Below are 22124 nucleotides of genomic sequence, written 5' to 3'. Positions count from 1 at the left end.
AGCTTTGTTGAAAGCTTAAGAATTTCTCTGATTGGCTGTGATTGAATTTGGTAAAATAACATTCATAGAATGAAAACATGTATGATTTTTTTCACTTCAATTTGATTTTGGTCTACTTTCCTATGCTACAATCCAAGGGTAACTCATCCGCGTTGGTACATGCCGCACCCTTAAATTCACCGCACATGTTTCCCCTAGATAGCAGCTATTTCTCCTGGTGCTGATGGCATAATCTCATAATTCAGCTCTCTTGAAGGTGATATAAGGTGGTGGCAAATGGCGCTATACTTTGAGGGTTGATCTTGCAGATGTCTATACACTCACTACTGCACCAGATTTCAGCTTGTGTTGCAGCTCTTAGTCCATGTTAATAGTTTGGTCTGTCCTGTATAACCGCGACTTTGAATAAGAAAGCAAAACACAGAAACTTGAGTTGAGTTCAGTTAAGTTCAGTTCAGTTGAGTTGATTCTGAGTTTAACTTCCCTTTTAGCAGCAAGGCTACATGAGAGGGCTCCTACTGATTAACGTGGAATCCGAAAAACACAAGCTCCCACCGGTAATCGGACCCGGGTATCCCACACCAAAGATGCTAACCGCTTAGCCACTTATGAGTTCTCCAGAAACCCCTAAACTCAAAATCACCTATTCATTCTAAACTATTTAAGTGACTTCTACCGTCCCCAAACCCAGAGCGCGGCCTTGAATTAGGTAGTGCATGTGTACTAATTATACTTATTTTAAATGTATTAAAGTTTCTCATAAATTTGAATTAAATTACATTACTTGCCCAAAATGCCCTATAACTCAAATGACGCATTATGAGTTATAACCCATCCATCTCTACGAGTACCCGTGCTACAAATTTAAATATTCGATAAAACATCGCTACCTATTCGTACTAATATTCTTAGTATGGACGCGATGGTAGCGCCAAAAGAGGTTTTAGGACTTCTCTTGTTTGTGAGATTTAGGTCTTACGCCGTTTATGGCTCGTACCGTTTAGAGTTTGTGCACCTAGTTGATTTTTGGGTCTTGTGCCATTCAGGAGTACTGCTGTTTAAATTCAGTACAGTTTAAGTTTTATGATCTTTAGAACTACTGCTGCATTACCGTTGCTGTTGTTAGACATTTCCTTTTCATACATGAACTAAAAAATATATATATTTGTCAACATTTTTTTTAAACTTACAATGACTAAATTGACGTTGATCATAGATGCAGCACACTTTCGGGCTTCAAGAAGTCTTATTGTTTAATACACATAATCTAAAGAAGAAACATAGAATTGTAAAAGGAACCAAATATGCCTTCCTGGCTTTAAGCTATTAAGCTTGGGCATTAATTTGGGCATGAAAATGTAGTTACAAGCTTAAAGACCAACAGAGACCAATGTTTCCCTGCATACACTACATCAGGGGTAATACTTGTTCACTTATACCTAGGTGCTGAAAACTAGTAATAAAAAGATTTTTAATAACAGAAAACCTTATCCTGTGTCGGTAAACACTCTAGTGTGTTTCTCTTTCTTTTACGTGCATGAAGCAAATCTTTAATATTAAAACATGAGTTATTGATTTATTAAAGACTTTGTATATTCTGAACATTTCCGAAACTTTTGTTCACTTTTGTTATTAAGACTTGTAGCATTAGTTAAATATTGCCTATATTAACTGTTCAATATAATGAAACTTTCCCTTTAAAAGCATCAATGGCGTAACTTGATTTTCTGGAAGTTGTATCAGTTTAGGTCTTCCTTTTCTGCTATCACATCAAACTGACATATGAAAAAGAGAAAAGATTCTGCACTAGAGTTCTTTTAAAGGAAGTAGAACAGCTTCTTACAATAAGCTTCACATGGAATCAACTGAAAGGCTGTCACTCACATACACAACACAAGTGTCTTCTATCGATAATATGTATACAAGTAACGTTTGTAGGATCAAAGTGACTCCTCCACAAAGAAAGAAAGACTAGAGCGAAAGAGCACTTCAGAACAAGTAGAGCGTGTTTCTTAAAGTTGGCCACAGAAAGAAGCAGCAATACGTCATTGTAAAAATTTGCATTCAATGGACATCGTACAAATGATAAAATTCAATATAGTATCTAGAATTTTTTTATAGAAAACATCTTATTCTTTATATACATTGATTTTTACACGAGACATTTCTAATGAAATGATTTACAACTACTATGCTTCGCCTTATGTGCAAAGTCTTGTAGCAAGCAAGGAAAATAAAACTTTTAATGATAAACCTAAAATTATATTTATATATTTGTGTTCATAGCCATCATACGGATAAAGGTATGAGTTACTGACAGTATTAAACACTATTTTATCAAGTCTTTTACCATGGCCTGGTCTATAACGTAGTCACAAAGTTACGTGCCTTAATAATAAGAAGGAATTATCAACGATTATTCCTGAGGACGAATGTAAAAATGACCGAAAATAAAAGTCCACATATTTTAATATACAGTCTGAAACTGGTTGTTATTCATGAGTGTTTTGGCAATATAGTGTAACTCGCAGTGCTTGATAACCTCCCCGTTGGTATATGGCTAGAGTACGCATCCTAGGCGCTAGAGATCAGGATTTGATTTTGAGTGAGAACTCATGTGTGTTGGATCCTATGTCAAGGTAAAGTGGTGATACAATCTCCATGTTGATCGGGTCTTCAAACTCCAAATCAACCAGTCGATCACAATGTCTGATGTTATTCTCGGTCCAGTGTTCTTTCTTCTTTCTTTAAGCCGGATAAAGAACTTTTTTAAAACGTGGCCGTACATGCAATAAAATCACACTGTCACGCGTGTTTAAAAAAATATTCTGTATGATTCCTTCTTGTGATGAGAGAGGAAGAATTTGGGTAAAGCACCTAAGCTCTGTGAAAATTAAACGCACTGCACATAGGGGACGAAAGAACAAACTTGTCCTTCAGCATTTTCGGAGATATATTGTTTCAAAGTCAGGAGAGGCTCTTGTGTTTGGAGGCAAGATGATTGAAGTAGATTTTTGAAGAATTATGTTAGTTTTACAATGCTCATACACGAATTATCATGAAAAGAAAAGAAAAGAAATTTTCATAATGCACTTTACAATTTCGAAATTTAATAATACCTGACTTCTCACTGCAAACATATTACATTTTACTTAATTAAATTTCGACTTGGTTAACATTTTAAATTACAAATCACTATAATTCAGTCCGTCCTTCCTGCCTTGTTCTATTGACCTAGAAAAAGCATTCGATAAAGTCTGGCACCTTGCACTCATTTTCAAACTCATCACATGTAAATTGCCCATGTCTTACATCCGCTTTATTTTTCATTTTTTGGCCTGCCGTATCACCTATGTTAATATCAACCATCATCTGTGACATCATATATTCTTGAACTCTAGTGTTCCTCAAGGCTCAGCTCTGTCTCCTTTGCTCTATTTACTGTTTGTTTCCAACTTCCCTTCTCTTTCAGACGCTGTGTATCCTTTTCAATATGCAGATGACACCGCCTACCTTGCCCTTGGACACATCATTAGTCATATCAACATCATCTACCAGGAATCTATTATATAAATCGTTTTTCTCATTGGTGTAGTAAATGGCACCTCACCATTAACACTTCCAAGACACAGGCCATAGTATTTCTGTCCCCACGAAAACGTTCCAGGACCCACAGGAATCCTTCGCTTCTTCCTTTGTCAGTTCAAGGTACGCCGATCAGTCCATCTAAAACAGTCAAGTATCTTGGTATTGTTTTTGACCACCATCTCACCTGGGTTCCTCATCTTAACTACACGAAAACCAAAGTCTATAATTGTCTGAATCTTCTTAAACGTCTCACTGGAACTACCTGGGGCCCCAGCTCCAAACTCATACTCAACACCTACAAAGCCTTTCTCCGGCCCGTGCTCACATACGAATTTCACTGCTTGGATATCAGCTCCCGTGTCCTACTACTACAAACTTGCCACCTTTGAACGCCATGCCTTCCGTATTGCTCATCGCATATATCTTCCCAGTCCAACTAGATACCTGTATTCACTCATCACTTTTCCTACACTATTTATCACCTCGAATCTCTTCGCCAAAAGTTCATTACTGTCCGCTATATGCAGCAACAACCACTCCTGTTAGCCACCATGCACTACCTTGCACTTTCATCGGCACCCCCTCGATTTTACCACCTCCCACTAAATTTGCTGTTTACCTTGTATTGTTATACCTTGCCACCAAATCATCCAGACTCAGAACTCTTGCAGGACCATCGATTGCATGTTCATCTTTCGCATATATATCCATCACATCAAGCACAGTGATCAACCTCTCTCTCTAACAGGGCCTCCCCCGTCTTCATCGGCCTAGCGTCGCCCCTAGGCAGAAAATAACCTGCATTTGTCCTTACTAATATTTCCCATGTGTTGTGGCGTCATCTGCACCTCATTCCATCCTTCACCTTCATCTTTGCAAAAAAAAAACCTGTATTCCTTAATGTTATTGTAATTGTTGTTACTATTTATTATATAATATTTAAGCTTACAATGTTTTATACATGTGTTATGTATTACCTTTCCCAATAATGATTATGGACGCAAAGCCCATAATGACCTACAAATTGAAGTATTTATTAATAAAGGAACATCCCATAGCCTAACGCCAGTCATACCACATCCAAATAGCTTCCTTTGCAACCCTTCCCTCCAAGAGGGTGTAGCCCTCTACAGGGTGGCTAGCATTAAAAAAAATAAACAACATTTAAAATATTACTATGAAATAAGTAATTAAAATCACAGACAAATATGTAAGATAAGTGATTTGGACATAAACTGGAGGTCAGTATTATTTCAATTTGTACTTGTCATGACAAATATTAAGTGCGACACGTGTAGTTAAAAAGAATACTTATAAAATATTAACAAATATTAAAATAAGAACATATCGTAAAATAACATAGGAGATTTTACAATGAAATATTTAACGTGCATTTTTACTGTATTAACTAGCCTCAAAGTCAGATTGTTATGGATTGAGTTAATTGACAAGTCACGTAGAGTAGATTTAAGACGGAGAACACTCACATTAAGTTCAATAAATTCGTCTTTCTTAATTTTTCAAAACTACACGAATACTGGGAGCTCTGATTTCTTGCAATATATGGAAAGCAAACCTCTTCTCGAGTTGGATTACTAGGGTTCGATTCCTGATATGGGCATCTGAGATTCTTATTCTACAATAAATATGTGCATGGAGAGTACGTTACGTTTTGTTTATTAAAACGAGTAGTAGTAGTATAATTTCTCATTTACTTTACAAACAGTCGAAATTGATCCACACTTGATTTTCAATATATTTTGAAAATACTATTGTGTCCCTATTTTATAAGTTAATAAATATAACAAATATACGAGATTTAAGCTAGTTAACTTTTCACCGTTATTTCTTTCCTTCATTTTCAATTTACACCTTTTGTTAATAAGTATATTGTAAAATTTCTTGGGTAGAGCAAATATAGTACCCGGGATTTGGACTTTTCCCATCACCTTTTTATTATAAAAGTTCCTCTAATACAAAAGTATGTACAATAATAGCTTCTTTTAAATACTTTATGTTAGAGTGTGGTAGGAACCCGATAACCAAGAGTCGTGGGCTTTGAGGTGAGCTAACTCTCTTTGACAAGGCGTCGTGAGACGGGTTAAGTTTAGTGTGATTTAGATGTCTCCCTCGGTGACCGGACGTCGTGAGGGAGAGAAGGAACTCAATGACCGTGTGTCTTAGAGCTTTAGAATTAGGTGTCTCTCAATTGTCCAAGCGTCGTGAGAAGGTAGGGTAACCCAATGGCCGGGCGCCTTAGGGTTTTAGGTAGTTTGATCAACCTGTGGAGATTGATCCTGGTCGAAGCATGCAGCTCCCTTTTATCCTGTATTGTCGGCTTCTTTCGGCGATCCTCGTCTTTCCGACTGTTGTCGATGATGGGCGACTCTTCTTCGGGACCGTCGTCTGCTTGTTTTTATTTACTATTAACACGTGTAGTTCACACATGTTCATTGCATGATGTGTAGACATGCGGAATCTTACAATATTTATATTAGAGGTTAAAGTACCGAATTATTCTTGCAGAATCAATATAGAAATTCAATTGAAGAGTTATTTTGAGAACTGTTGGTAGCACCAATTGTTTTCTGCCAAGTGTGGCAGTTTTACCTTATCAGAATTTGAATTAATTGTGCTGAGTAAAGTATTAAATTAAAGTTCAACAAACGCTCGTAGACTGTAAAAAGAATCACAGAAGTTTTAATTTCTTCCGGTGTTCTTCTACTACCTTTGTTTCAATATCGAATTTGATTTATAAAGAGATATTAAGGTATTACCCTTCTCATGTCGTTATTTTCTCCCTAGGACAGGTCTTCGGCCACTATCTAGTACTTTTGACCTCAATGTCACCCATTGATTAAATTTTACCTTTCTTGTAAGCAGAATTTCTTCACTTTCAAACGCAAGCACTGGCAATTGTTGATAGTTGATCATGACACATCTAACTCGTGGGGACCCGACGTTCCTTTGATAAACCAAATACCTGGTAGGACTTGCCAAATGCGCATTTAGTATCATCATTCACACTGGTCTCCAGTCAAATAGGCAGTAGAATATAACCCATTTCCAAGATGGGGTAATGGTACATGCCCATTACGTGGTAGAGCCGAAGGTCTACCTACAAGTTCATCTGTTCATTGAGGAGAGTCTACTAGCGAGTAGGAGTCTTTCAGGATGTACAATGTTAGCACCCAAGCGTTAAAGAAAACTTGCTTCCCATAGTACTGGAATAAGTATCAAATTCCATCGTCTAACTACAGGCCGGCAGAGTAAAAAAAATTAGAACACCTGAATGTCAGAGGGACTCAGGTCCCAGTGCTGCCTATCTCAATCTTTCAAATGAAACACCATTTGCGCATAGGTACTGTGAACAAGCGACATGAGTGGAAAATTTCCATTAAATTTTTCCACAAAATTTTCCGATCTAACCAAATATCTACGATCAAGTATTAAACTTGTAAAACTATAAAATAGGATGCATGAATGTATAATAATGTTAAAAATCAGCATGCTATACTTTTCCATGTACAACTTTCCATAAGCGCAAAATTTTCAAGTATTATTTCGTGGAAAATATACATGGTGTTTGTGCGTTTATGTGAAGTAGATGGAAAATACGTATAGAAACTTGTACTTTTATGTAACGAAAAAATAAGCAAAAACACATTATAAAGAAGATGATTTTATCTACGGTAATATCTATTTCTTTATGGATATACAAACAGGGATGTACAAAGGATATCTACTCTGAGAAAATTTCTGACTTTGGAACACAGTTTTATAATTACTATAGCATAACTATACTTACACTATAGTAACAAAAAGTGTATGTATTGTAGTAAAATTAAAGATATATATTATTATTAGTAATGTTCATTATAATAACTAATAAACATTGTGTAAAAGAATAGTGGAAGAAAATAATAATTATATGACAGTAAAATACATAAATAGTACGTAAGCCATTTTTTTATTTTATAAATTAAATTAGTTACTTCTGGCGGCTTGCAGCTTTTCTTTTGCATTGTTATAATGGAAGAAAAACATCAAACTTTTGCTGCTTTCAATTTTATTTTTTTCGCAATGAATACACAAGTAAGCTGTTACTATAAATTGGAAATTTTCAGTATTCGTTTTAATGAGTTACTTCAATCAACTTTTTAATTTTGAGTCATGAAAAGTTTACAGTAGATATTTCATATTTACCATACTTATTTATGTGATATGAAAGTATATGAGTGTAGAAAAGTATAAAGATATGAGAAATTATTCCATTCCGTGTATGAAATTGATAAAATGTATATATATATATATATATATATATAATGATTTTCTGTGATCACAAATAAATTCTATGGAAAATGTACATGAAAAAACTCCGTTAAAGTTTACGACGGAAATTTTGGAATTTATTACAAAATTGGGGTATGGGACAACTTCTTCAAAAAACAACATATATTAAGGGCAGCTTACAACATATGACAAGAATCACTAACGCTTGTTCTAGAGATCTGGAAAAGCAACCAACTTGTATAGAATTAATCATCTTTAACCCTCTTCTGCAAAGGTATACAAATCTAAAAATATTCAATTTGGATCACCTCGTCCCCTTACGATAAGCGTTTCAATCAAAGTTATATGATAAAAACCTAGATCGAGTTAGATACTAACTTAATTAAAGATTGTAAATTCATTTCAAACGATTTAATCATTGTAAATTCGTTCCAAACCATTCATTCTTCGAGGATTGGCTGAATGGTAGAGCGTTCACCTCTGGTCCATGGGGTCCTTGGTTCGATCCCAGCTTGCGCCAAGTAAGCTTTGTGGTGGATAAACATTGTCTGCGTGGGTTTTCTCGTGGTCCTTCCGTTTCCTTCCACTTTCTTTATTCCATTATTGCATTCATTTGCCATCATCACCGTCTCCTTTAGCCTAGCCGGCATAATCATCGGACGTAAAACTTAAAGATTTCAGCTTGATTTTCAATTCAGTCTTCGGTAATAATGTAATAGATGCCGTGGATATCATATTTTATAAATTATAAAGGACTCGAAAAATCCCTGGCTACTGGTCGCAATTGCGATCGAAAATAGGAGTCTGGCACTTAGTTCTGATTGTCATGTGCTTAAGTATGTTAGAATGAAATTACAATGAATTCGGTATAAAGTACAAAGTCCACAATTTGCCCCAAACATTGGCATGAATAGCTCAACATTAGATAATTCTATTTATTGATAGCAATTTCCAGTACGTATTTTAGTATTCCTGAACTACAAGACATGTACATGGACATAAATCACACACTGCTGTTTTGTAAGAGTCGTATAGAATGTTATTAATTGTTGTTATATGATATTAGAGGGATAATTTGTACAATTCATTCTTCGAGGATTGGATCAGTGTTCAAGTATAAGCCAGGGATAAGTTAAGCCTGTACTTTTTATACTAATAACTATAAATATTAGAATTATTTGAGCTAAATATGTAATCCAGAATATTATAAATGATCATCATATACATCACAAAATTAAATACATAAATTAAATGCAACCATAAAGAAAACATCTAGTACATTGTAACTCTAGTTTTATGGTTATCCATGAAATCAAATAAATCTATGAGTGTTGATCGAGATCGGTAGTTACCGCGTTTATTTTCATCACTTAGAGGTTCTATTAAGAGTCTCTTCTGTCTTGATTTAAAGTTTGTTTTCACTAATTTCTGGGTATATATTCCATAAAAAAAATGTGATATGTATGACGAATATCAGTAACAATTGTGAAATGGCTATTTTTAAATACCTGCACCAAAATATTGTATAAAATTCATAACTTACCTACTTAATTACTCTGCTAATAAATCTCTCATTCATTATACCTCGGTAAAATATGGGACATACCTGAAAATAAACATAAGATGTATCAACAAGATGGAAAACGAAATTATTATCCTTTATATTATCATAAAAGCAAAACAGTTAAGTGATCATTAAACTAATATGGATTTTGAGGTATATGTATTAATTTGCCTCTTAAGGAGATGCAGTTGTGTGCATCTTGCTCACAATAAACAACCATTGTTTGCAAATAAACATATCAGTTCAAGACATTCAAATCGGTTAATAGGGTGTGATTTGGTTTCTATGCTCAGAAAGACAGAAACATACGGAAATCTTTTGCCACTTGTGTGTATGATGTGGTGACAAGTGCATGATATTAACAACGTCTGTAAGTGATATCCGAATTTCAATGCAGGGCCCTAAGTATTCCATTACATCCACTTCGATGTAACCTTCAATAATTTCCGATTTTTCACCAAAACATTCCGTGCTCACTACTGTCAAGTTTTAACTTTGCCTACTTAGGACCTACCTTCATGTCGAAGCTTCTCTGAATTTTCTAGAGAGTTTGTGTGGAAATTAAAAATTGTAAGGAATCCCATGCATACCCACTGCATGTTGATGGAATATGCATTTTTGGATTATGTATATATGATTTCCTTTACACTGAAATTACTGTCACTTCACGGTTTCCTGAATTCGAATTAGGGCGTGTGGAAATTTAGCTTTCCCACGATTTTGGACAGCCCTAGCTCTGGTACTATGCACTTTTCCCCACAGATCTAGATGAACTTCTCTTATTTTGATTTGAGGAATCATTTTTTAAAGATTTATCGATATAGCTCATTAACATCCCGTAAATAAGCTAAGGATTAATAGGCTTTCTTAAATTTATTGATGCCGTCATATATATTCTGACTGAAACCTTTAATAACTAGCTTTACAAAATATATTTAATTGTTCCTAAAGTTTTGAAAATTTTCTGCCTAATGACAATGTCATTTTATGCAACATGTCGTTCGGATTTAAACTCTCGTAATGATGGCAGATTTTACTCTTCCAATTCTTTTGTGGATTACCTTTAGAACAATGGTTTGTAGCTATTTACTTCACTCTACCTATTTTTCTAACGATCGATGTTGCTATATTAATGTTATAATTAAATTTAATCCAACTATCCCTGACTCTAGTGGAATTTTTAAAAATCTAAAATCAAGAATCTATTTACCAATTTTATCTAGTATTCCCTTCTCACCTGGTGCTCCTCTAATTTCTTAACATCTATCATTTTAGATCTTGAATATTTCATTTTTCAACGATAATTTCTTCATTAAAATCACTGCTTCGTAGTAGTAGTTGTCAGTATTACTATCAAGTTCTCTAAACAACAATATCAATAAGTTAGACTGTCGTCTATGCACTAAAACATAATCAATTTGACCATTTGTCTTCCATCTGGTGACCCCCAAGTATATTTATGAGTACAGCAATGTGTCAATATTGTACTCTTCACGATAATGTTATGGGATGTCGTAAAGTTTGCGAGCCTAACGATTTTACTTTATTATGTAGACTTTCGCTTTTATAGTTGGTTTGACAATGTCTTCTCCCACTAATTTTGGATTAAGATCCTCTAATGGAATTTTCGTGCGATATTGCGGTAATTGGTCAAATGTAGTTCTTTATCGTACGATCTGTCCTCTTTAAGGTACGTTAAATCCACAAGAGAATAGAATCCACGTTTTTATGTTTGGTATAAAGAATCTTTAAGATCTCTATTTGAAGTGTTTTTCTGAGCTTAGGCAATCATGTTCAGATATTGTAAATGAATTACTCAGATATGAATTACTCATATAACTTTTATATTGCAACAGAAATTGTTAACTCCTCGATGTACTTAAGAGTATCGCAAAACCTTTATGTATACTTTTCTCACAACTTTGGTAACTGGATGTTCTTCTGCTCTGAATGCTCCATATCATCATCCTTATTTTCTGTTGTGCATTTACATTTAGAACATAAAAAATCCAACATGTTTAACCTTAAGGCACGGAACGTTTCTAGAAAGTACACAGCGACAGTTCTTGTTTAATGTATAGATATAAGCAGGAAGTTGGTGGTAGTGTCTCTTACGTATTCTATAAGGTGACACTCATTCATTATACTATAATCCTAAGGTAACTCTTAACTATTCTAACGACTCAAATTGCCATTTGAATCAACTGTCTACTGTCTTAGATTGTTGACATCTTACTCTTCTCTGTTAGTATGAAATAAACTGTGATATTGACTGTATCGCGACGTGCTGTGCTTTCGGCAATGCTCCTCTTTCATGGAATGTATTGGTATCAATATACGTAGTTGCACGAGCACAAGATACACGACGTACGTAGATGTCAGTAAGTATAGGATATGTATCTTAATCAGACGTACTAATAACTTACATAGTCACATTGGAAAATTCAGATTGCTGTAGAAATTACAAACGCGTCAATTTTGGCGTTGTTACTTCACTGTCTCCCTCTCTTTTATATTTTGTTGATTTTAGTTAGTTTATGAAGATAGCACAAGATAAAACGAACATAAATATGCACATGAAATAAAAAATTTATGTATATCAGGATAGAAAAATAAATATTCTAAAGTATGAATTGAAATTAATTACTATCTCTCCTTATGAAAATGTGTAGACTTGTGAAAACTGCAACAATTACGTTCTGAATTTATTGACTACAGCGTCCTTTCGGCAAGTTAATTACTAATATTATTCTTTCATAAAAGAAAATCCTGCTTCTAGTTAGTGAATCTGTTTTCTTCTCATTAACAAAACGTAAAATTTACACTCTGCCTCTATATATTTCTTTCCCATCTAATGTGATGAACTTCTGCAAGGGTCATCCTACAGTTCTCTAATTCACTCGTTACGCATCAAGAATCAACTTGAAAGTTATAGCTAGAAATCCAATCGGGAAACGACCATTAAGAAAACCTAGGCCCAGACAGGAGAACAATATTAAGATGCATCTAGCAGAAGTAGGAGTATAACTTAAAAACTAAATTTAGTTGGCTAAAGATAGAAGTCAAACGGAGAGCTTTTATGAACGTGTCACTCAACCTCCTGGTTCCATAGGACATAGCGTTAGTTAGATAGTTAGTTATTTTTCTAGTACACAATCAACCAACTTAATGAAGTCCGATTTTAAACCAGCAATTATACATATTTAAATGTTATAAATGTTATGTAATTCAAAATTATAAATCGGAACCTATCAAAATTCAATTGCCATAATGCAAAAGCGACCTACGTACCATCATATATTTTGACTGTTAGATTAAAAGTTGTATTAATAGAACACTTTGAAAATAAACGGCTATACAATATTAACATCTCATTAAAAATTTCAAAGATGTCCAGGAAGAAGTCACAATGTTTCTTTCAAAGTAGAACTTGCATATATCTGACATTCGATCAATCTTTCATTATTAAACCTATATACTCTAGTACCTCTGGAAACAAATACTTCCAGCGACAAGACTGAATGCCCGTGTGAGTAGCAACAGAATACAAATTGAATGCATTCCGTCAGGCACCAAGTCACTGTCCTCGCTGAAAGGCAGAGGGGAGTTGAAGGAGAGTTTGGACACATTGCTGTGACGCGGAAATAAGAGTCACTCGTGCGGCAAAATTTCCGTTTTCTCAGATGTCAGTTTGGAAATTGTGCAGAAGCCAAAGGTCAAACACGTGACCAGGCTGAAACAAAGGCTGTGAAGGATCAGTAAGTTCTGACATGATTTTTGAATTCCTTTCCAACTTGACGTTGTCCAGCATTCAAGAGATTGTTTATCAGCGCGTTTGATAGAACTTGAAACGAAACCTATTCAAAGAAAACGTTTGTTCTTTGGCATACCGAATACATAGATATTTTGCAAATATATTACATAATCACGCATTATATAATAAAAATTACATGTCAATTGTTGTGGAACATTAGGAATAGTTTTTTGAATGACTGGATTGCTTTATTACCGTAGTATATTAATTCTCTTTTCTTATGTTTTTTTTTGGGGGGGGGACCGGAACATGTAAGAGTTGCTTTATTATTTCTACATAACGAAGGATTTATGTGAGAATCGCTTGAATATTCCCGACTATGTGATATATATTGTTTCCATTTTTCCTATAAGCAGTTGTATTTGGGTTTTTATTATGCTTATTTCAAAGTCAAGTTTTATGTTATTCTTTCTTCAGGTGTCAGATTCATATACTACATAGGGGACACGGTGGCTGAGTGGTAGAGTGCCTCCCTCTGGTGCGTTTGGCCCCTGGTTCGATCCTCAGCTAAGTAAGGTTGTGCTGGATAACATAGTGTCTGAGGGGTTTTCTCGGTGTACTCTTGTTTCCTCCCACTTTCTCATTAACTAATTCTTCCATTTTCATTCACTTGTCTTACTCACGGTCTTTCTTAGCCTAAAGGAAATTAATTGTGGGATGTAAACCTGAAATATTTCATTTCGCTCTAATTTCATATCCTCATTTTACTAATTCCTACTGTATTTCGTTGAAGCAATACTCCTGACCAGTGACCGCCTTTTGTACTTTTGTTTGTTTTATTTAGGTGTGTTTGTATTAAATTTCTATTAGTCGTTTGTTTTGTTTGTGCGTGTGGTGAAATTGGAAACTAAATTCCTTGTTCACAAGTAACGTCAACCGCATGCCAGGGTGCCCAGGAGTACTGTGTTACTTGAGATTTATTTCATATGTTCTAGAAAATCTAAAGGATATGCTGAACCAAATCAAATTTAATAGAAGCACTCATGTATATGTTTAAGTCGTAGTGCACTGAATACATTAAACTATTAGCATGAAATTCAAACACTAAAGCATGCAGACAGCTGCAAACATAATTTTTCAACTTAAATAGAACTTTAAAAAGCATCAAATAGTATATAATAACAATATCAATACCAGTGATGTATTTAAAAAATCATCAGAGACGGAGCTAATAAACTGAAATGACAAAGAAGCTATATCTAGTAGAGTTCACCATGCTTCACAGGCTGAAGCGTTCGCCTCGTGGTCGGACAGACTTTCACGTGCTCTTGCGACACCACGACAAGTAGTTTATTTCAATACACACAGATGATCCGAATTGCGGTAAAGACATATAAAAACAGTCTCATTGCTTTTAGCTTTCTTTAAAGTTATACTCATCTCAATACTGATGAAATTAGTTAACAGGAAGAACGAAGTACTCAACTCACTGCTGCTACAATCAATGAAGGGCTATGAATAGCCAGATGTAATACTTCAACTTGGTGATGCGTGGTGTATGCATGAGCTTTCAGGTGTCATTTTTTCTGACTTTCTGAATCTAAGTTCGTTAATTCTTAATTCACGTAATTCCCCAATTACCTAATGACGATGAAGAAATTCAATCTTTTAGTTTTACGACAAACGATTATGCCTTGGAGACTAAGACAGGGAGGTGGAATGAATAACGTAAGAGGAAACAGGAGAAAATCAGTAAACCCACGCAACTGTAATAGCCCACCACCCTGGCGCGAGCGGTGATCGAATCAGGAGTTCCATGCACCAAATCGTAGCACTCTACCACTGAGCTGTTGTGGAATTTCATAATGATAGATCAACACCAGAATATGTTATGATGAAATTGGAATTTCAAATAGGGACCACAATCTACGAAGTTGCGTGCGCTAGCAATTCAGCAAACCAGGTCAATATTTATTAAAATAATAATAATAATAATAATAATAATAATAATAATAATAATAATAATAATAATAATAATAATAATAATAATAGAAATAGAAATAGAAGTAGAAATAGAAATAGAAATAGAAATAGAAATAGAAACTTCAGCAATTTGTTTCTTTTTCGATGCTCTTACTCGTCCTGCTAACGGTAAATTTTGATGCTTATCCTGACGAGAAACAACCATCCATCCGAAAGAGGAATAACTCATACATAATTAATTTGTTAATTGTTATGTACGATTAGATGAAGTTTCTGAGAAGTAAGATCTGTTTTAACATGATTGTATAATACTTGCGATAAATTTGATAACAATTATAATAACAGAGATCACTAATGGAATACATTGCATGTTAACAGAATCAACTTTAGATAATAGTAAAAGAGATAAGCTTAAGCGTGCCAGCCCCTTCCCTATGCCACTGGTCAACAGTGTAGATTTATGCATGTACTTTGAATAGTATGGTTGAATAACATTTATCAATTTTGATAATAGATCTCACACTTCTGTCTACCGTACAAATAGTTGTTTCTCTTATTTCATGATATGATGATGCAATATGATTCCATGTTTTTCTCTTAGTTTTCCTACAAAATTTGAAACCCTATAATCCAGTGTGGTAATTTTTAACTAATATCGGAATGCATTGCTTTGTGTGGTGATTTTCTTTTTTCTTTTTTTCGTTTCCATCTTCCACTCCAAATCACAATAATTACTTTAACAATATCAGAACAAAACAAACCAAGAAATGGACTACATGTAGTCACTTTTAGTGTTCGTACAATCTCATCACCTTGTAAAGCAAAACAGAAATGTACTAACATCCCTCCCTTTACCCTAACAACTCCTTCAATCAATAACATCATATAAACACATAAGAGTGTCTCCACAAAACAAACACATGAACTCGTCAGAAAGGCAACTCTTATCGCCAAGTCACACTTCTAAATATTTTAATTCGCTTCTTGAATTCTATATTATATTTTCTTGAATTTTGTTACTGGGTTTCTTTAAAGTATTGCACTAATTTCATATTTTACCCTTAATATAACGAAGATAAATAAGAAGAAAACCAAAGTGATAAAGTGCACAAGAGCTGAACTAGAAGAGGCAAACGTATGACTAGATGGGGAAACACTCGAAGCCGTTAAGCCGTTCCCCTATTTAGGAAGTTTAATATCCTTGGACGGATGAGATGAAAACGACATAAGAGAGCAGGCTAAACAAACATTCAATAGGAAAAGAGGGCGGCTAACATTAAGAAATGTGTCATTGGACGTTCGTAAAGGATTTATTGAGACTCTGATATGAAGCGTTGAGTTTTAGAGACGTAGATATTGAGAAAAGTGAAATATCCAAACTGGAAGCAATTGAAATGTGCTGTTGGCATAGAATGCTGTGCACGTTTTGGACTAAAAGGAAGAGGAATGTAGAAGTACTAAAGGAAACTAATAAAAAATGACCGATCATGAAGATAATAGGAAAAAGAAGAAAGAGCATGCTTTGCCATCTTATTCGGCACTCGGGTTGGATCACTGTGTTCATAGAGGCAAAGACAGAAGGAAAACTAGGAAGAGGAAGACCAAGAACAGAATATTTAGATGCAATTATCAAGAAAATACCTTACCAAAGTATAAAACAGCTCTCCGAAGGGAGAGACAAGTTTTAAAACTTCCATGTTGCCCACTGGTTGAGGTGAACAAGAAGAAGTATCATGTTAATTTGTTGAACCAAAAACATATAATAGTGTTTCACTTTTACATCTGCTTCAACCTTACTTGAGGCTAATCACTGATTACAATCATGATGTCATCAAGAAAATCTATCATGCCAGCTGCGAATTTTGTGTTCTCAAGCATTTGAAGACAAGATCGTAATGCATCATAATACGAATCCACATGGGCAATCCAAGCTTATTGGTTTTGTTACTTTTGTGGTGGTGGTGGTTTTGTATTTTACTAGTCTGTTCCTACAATTGTCATTAACAGTGAAATCATATACATTTTAATTTTATCATGCTTTTTATGATTTTACACATTGATGACCACTTCAAGTTATCGAAAATATCAGCTATGTTGATGAATTTTGTTGTTTCGTACTTCTGCATACTTCCTTCTCTTGTTATAATAATGCCATCTAGTTGAGCATAAGGCGTTAATGGCATCCTTTATACGTTTTTAACTGGTGAAACCAATCTGTAATTTACAGTTGAAATCTGCTAACGAAAACAGGACAAATTTTACTCAGAAAATTGGTTCAGAAGTTGGTATTTGAAAGATTTCAGCATATTTTGTACCCAGTTAAGACGGTCTGTGTGAGTGTTTTGTTGTTCCAGTCACCTTTAAAACAAACAAGGATGATAAATAATTACTCAGAACCCGCTTTTTTACTAATATTTCGACACTCAACTAACAATTCCAGCTTTTTGCAATATGTATGATCTGTTGTTCTTCCGAAGGCTACCGTTGTATAGTAATCTCCAATCAGGCTATATATTTTATTATTTCCTCAATAAGTTTGTCAACAATACGTATAAGTAAATGCGACAATTATCTCGAACTACTAATGCAGAAAAGACAATATGTTGTTTGTATTCTAACCTTCCGTAAGTAGGAGCTTTGCTTTGTATAAGCAAACCATTTGCAATTGACTTTCTTGTAAATCACAAACTCGTTTATCTTCTCCAATACTGTCGAATATTTTGAAGCTTAAAATATATAAAACAATAGTTATGCTGTTATGTTATAAGATTGCGAAATATTGTAGTTTACTTTGGAAGGAGAATGCAGACTAAACATATTCGAGAATAAGATCCTGAGGATAATATTCATACATAAAAAAGATGAGAATGGGCGGTAACATCATAACAAGACGCTAAATAATTTATACCGTTTACCTAACATTGTTATTGTCATTAAGTCTAGGAGTTTCGGTGCCAGATTATGTAGCCAGAATGGAAGGAAGTAGAACAGTTTCAAAATGTTTACTCGGAATCCAATCGGAAAAAAAGACTATCAGGAAGATCTGAACGCAAATGGGAGGACAATATTACGATTGAACACGCAGAAATAGAAATACATAAAAAAATTGAATGCACCTGGCTAAAGGTAAATGTCTATGAGATACTTTTGTAAATACGTCATTGAACCTTCGGGTTTAAGAGGTCAGACTTAGTAAGTTAGACCTTCACTGAATAATCTAGCAAGATACAGGTCACAAATTTCTTTCTTTTTATTAGTAAATTTTGAAGTTGCCCACATAGATGTTCACACATAGATGCACTGATTATTTTATTTCTAAATAGTTATGTGCATTGGTATTCTTCTAAATTTGTTGCTAGTGTTATTATTATTATTATTATTATTATTATTATTATTATTATTATTATTATTATTATTATTATTATTATTATTATTATTATTTATCGTTGTTGTTTTGCAAATTCAATTTTTAACCACTTTTTCTAATTGTTCTGTGCCTATTTCTAAAGTGTCATCTGGAGGTAGGTTGCTCATTAATGGTTACTGTCGCTTCGTGGTCTTTTCTACAGGTGTCATCATCACGTTTTTCTGTTAATAGTATTACTTCTTATTCTACGGCTAAATCAATACCTACGTATATGATAAGCCGTAAAAAACAGCTTTTAGGTGTTTTTTTTTAAAAATTTATTACAAACTTTGATTCTTTCTTTAGTCTATATTGATTTTTGTTTGTATGTCAATGTCTTTTGATATTTCTTTTTTCTTCTATGATGACCTCTTATGATGACCTTCTCCCTATGCCCATATACACTCGGAAGGATCTTTATGCATGTGTTCTATAACACTTCAAAGCATTATTTCCAATGTTACAGTTTCTTATTTGTTAACACATCAAATATGACATTTTAACTACGCGACCTTTGATCCCTGATGATATTGCTGACCTCTTGGTTTTGCTAAAATGGATGTTCGGTAGATCGCTTGTTCATATGTTTCTCTAACATGATCTCCAACTGTATTAGTTATGTACAATAAGCTGTTGAAAAGGGAGCTTTTTCTTTAAGGGTCACAGATGACCTGCTAGAGGTCACCGGGTCACGACTGCCCACATTTCTCGTTATCTTATTGTTTCGGATCAGAATTTATGTCGATATACTAATTTTTGCTACCGGAGATGAATATCCAAAAAAATTTCATGTAAAACTATTATTTAACATTGAAATCCCATAAGGAAAAATCGCATTTTGACCTTTGACCCTGTAGCTCCGCAAACAATAATACCCGCGATCTCGTTTTGCTATCAAACAAATCTTCTGACCTCCCTCTAAATTGCCTGCAAGCTTCACAGTTCTATATTTTACGAGTTCTGAGTACTATGAAATTAAAACTTACACACGAATATTGGGACAGTCTGTATATATATATATATATATATATATATATCATAGATATTCTGTCTTTATTGGCAGGTCACTTGCCGCATCGCCTATGGTTTACTTGCATCAACGCGTATTTAAGATGTTGTTGATAAGTAGTAACAACCTAATTCTACTCAAGCTACTTCTTGTATTTATGAGAGTACATTTTTCTTTTAACCGAATATATAAATGATAGCAAAAAAGTATATCCTCCAACCTTCGGTTCTGCCATATATAAATTTTTATTACTTACTTGTGCAGTTGTTTCAGTAATGACCTTTTGTATTCTGTTCTGAAGTTTACATGCTCTTTGCTGTGAATTTTCCACATGATTTGTGTCTAATAATTCTAATTATTTCCAAAAACTTCTGACCTAATTTTCTTCGCATGATATTTGTAATTAAAGATATTATCTTTCCTATCTTCAGATCAGGTTTCCTTTTTCGAAAGTAATGGACTGATGATTATTTATTATCTATAACTTACGTTTAAAATTGTTTGTACTTGCAGTTTGGTATGGATAATATGATGTCGATGTTGTATCTTGTCTTGGTGAACTTGATGAATAGGGAAATTATTTTACTTGTTTAACATGAAAATTAGATTATTATATAAAAACTTCTTCTTGTGTGTTATTCCATCGTGCCACCTGATTGTTATTTCATGTTCGAGTCCCAATGTATTATACGATACGCTAATAAGTTTTGAATTTATTAAGAACATGAGAAGTAAATTGAAATTAGTTATTTATTGATTTAAAATATTTAGTATGTTTTAAATTTTGCATAATTTTCTATATTATTCATTTAATATAAATGTGCTGTTGTAGTGGACAAGCACTTTGTGCAAGAGTTTTCTAGAGGTTCTTTCCTTCCTTCTCTCTTTTCCTTTCACCATTTCATACATTCTAAGTATTGCAATCTTCTTTTCTCTAAATGACATATTCGTGGGACATTAAACTAAAACTGTTCACTTCATTTTTTAAAAATATTACCACTATTCCAATTTAATTTTATTAATTCTAGATGCAAGTTGATCACTGCCTTTACTTAAGGTTATCGAGTTGTTTTTGATATATTCGATACTTCTTCGGTTCTATAAGATAATTCTTGTCAGGTAAACATATAGCAAACATATAGGTAAATTAAGGGGGTGAGCGAAACAGTAGTCTAACCCACATTTTTTAAAAAATGGAGAAAAATCAAGTTAAAGTTAAACACATGTGCTTTTTTGTACAATATACCAAAAGCAATCACAAGTAGTTGAATGTGTCATACATTGTACATACAGTGTATATATATATATATATATATATATATATATATATATATATATATATATATATATATACATTGTACAAAAAAACACATGTGTTTAACTTCATTTTTCTCCATTTTTAAAAATGTGGGTTAGACCACTGTTGCGCTCACACCCTCAATTTATCTTTAGAGTGTATTCTTATTTCGTTCATTACTGCCATGGAGCATTTACCCTTTTTTTCATAAGAAAATTAAGCTACCAGTTCTGAAAGATAGCACATGTTTCAAGGATAGCAGTGTGAGAGGTTCGAAATGTAGCAAATTATTCTGCGGCGATGGTTACAGTCAATATACAGTTTTACATTTCTAATATCGTAGACTTGGTTTACTTGCATTAACGCGTATTTAAGATGTGTTGGTAAGTAGTAACAACCTAATTGTACCCAAGCTACTTCTTGTATTTATGAGAGCATATTTTTCTTTTAACCAGATATCTAAATGATAGCGAAAAAGTATAACCTCCAGCCTTCTGTTCTGCCATTTATTCACATCTTGTAATACTGTAAATGGAATACTGTAGATGTAATACTGTTCTGTGTACTGTTGATATAAGTACTCTACGGACATGTGGGTTTATTTTAGATGGTACAGGTCCTAGTTACTAAGATTATTAATAAAGTTTTCTTCTTAAATTTTATTGCTTAGTTTTCTTTTTAAATGTTATTCCTTAACTATTCAATATTTTAGCTAGAAAATGAAGCATTAATTATATCTAGTACAATCACGGAATCCATTTCATCGAGGAAATATTTCGCATTTACACAAATAGACCTCAAGAAACTTTTACAAACATTTCTGGAATCTTTATAAAGCTTCCTCACTTTATATTAGCTAATACCGCTTAAGTAAACTTATAAGTTATATTTATTGCAATTTTCTTTATTTTCTCCCAACGGAATCATCATATTTAAGAGAAATATCCTTAATGTTTGTATGGCGCTTGATTAACTAAATTGTGTGTTTTAGCAAGCCAGGAAATTAAATTTAGTGTTAATATTTTTGAACTAAATATCTCACATAAAAGTAAACAAAATGTTTTACTTTTATCACTTAATATTATATACTATTGCGTAAAGGTTGGTGGTTTTATAAGTAAAAAATTACGAAACGATTGGTAAAAATGTAATTGCGGGAAAATATGGGAGCAAATTGCGACAAAATGACCTCCGTGACAAATTAATACGGACTAGCATCTGAACAGGGAT

The sequence above is a fragment of the Thermobia domestica genome, chromosome 3, assembly GCF_964235325.1.
Source record: "Thermobia domestica chromosome 3, izTheDome1.hap1.1, whole genome shotgun sequence".
NCBI classification, from domain to species: Eukaryota; Metazoa; Arthropoda; class Insecta; order Zygentoma; family Lepismatidae; genus Thermobia; species Thermobia domestica.
The sequence above is the reverse complement of the archived record's forward strand: the minus strand, read 5'-3'. Positions refer to the sequence as shown.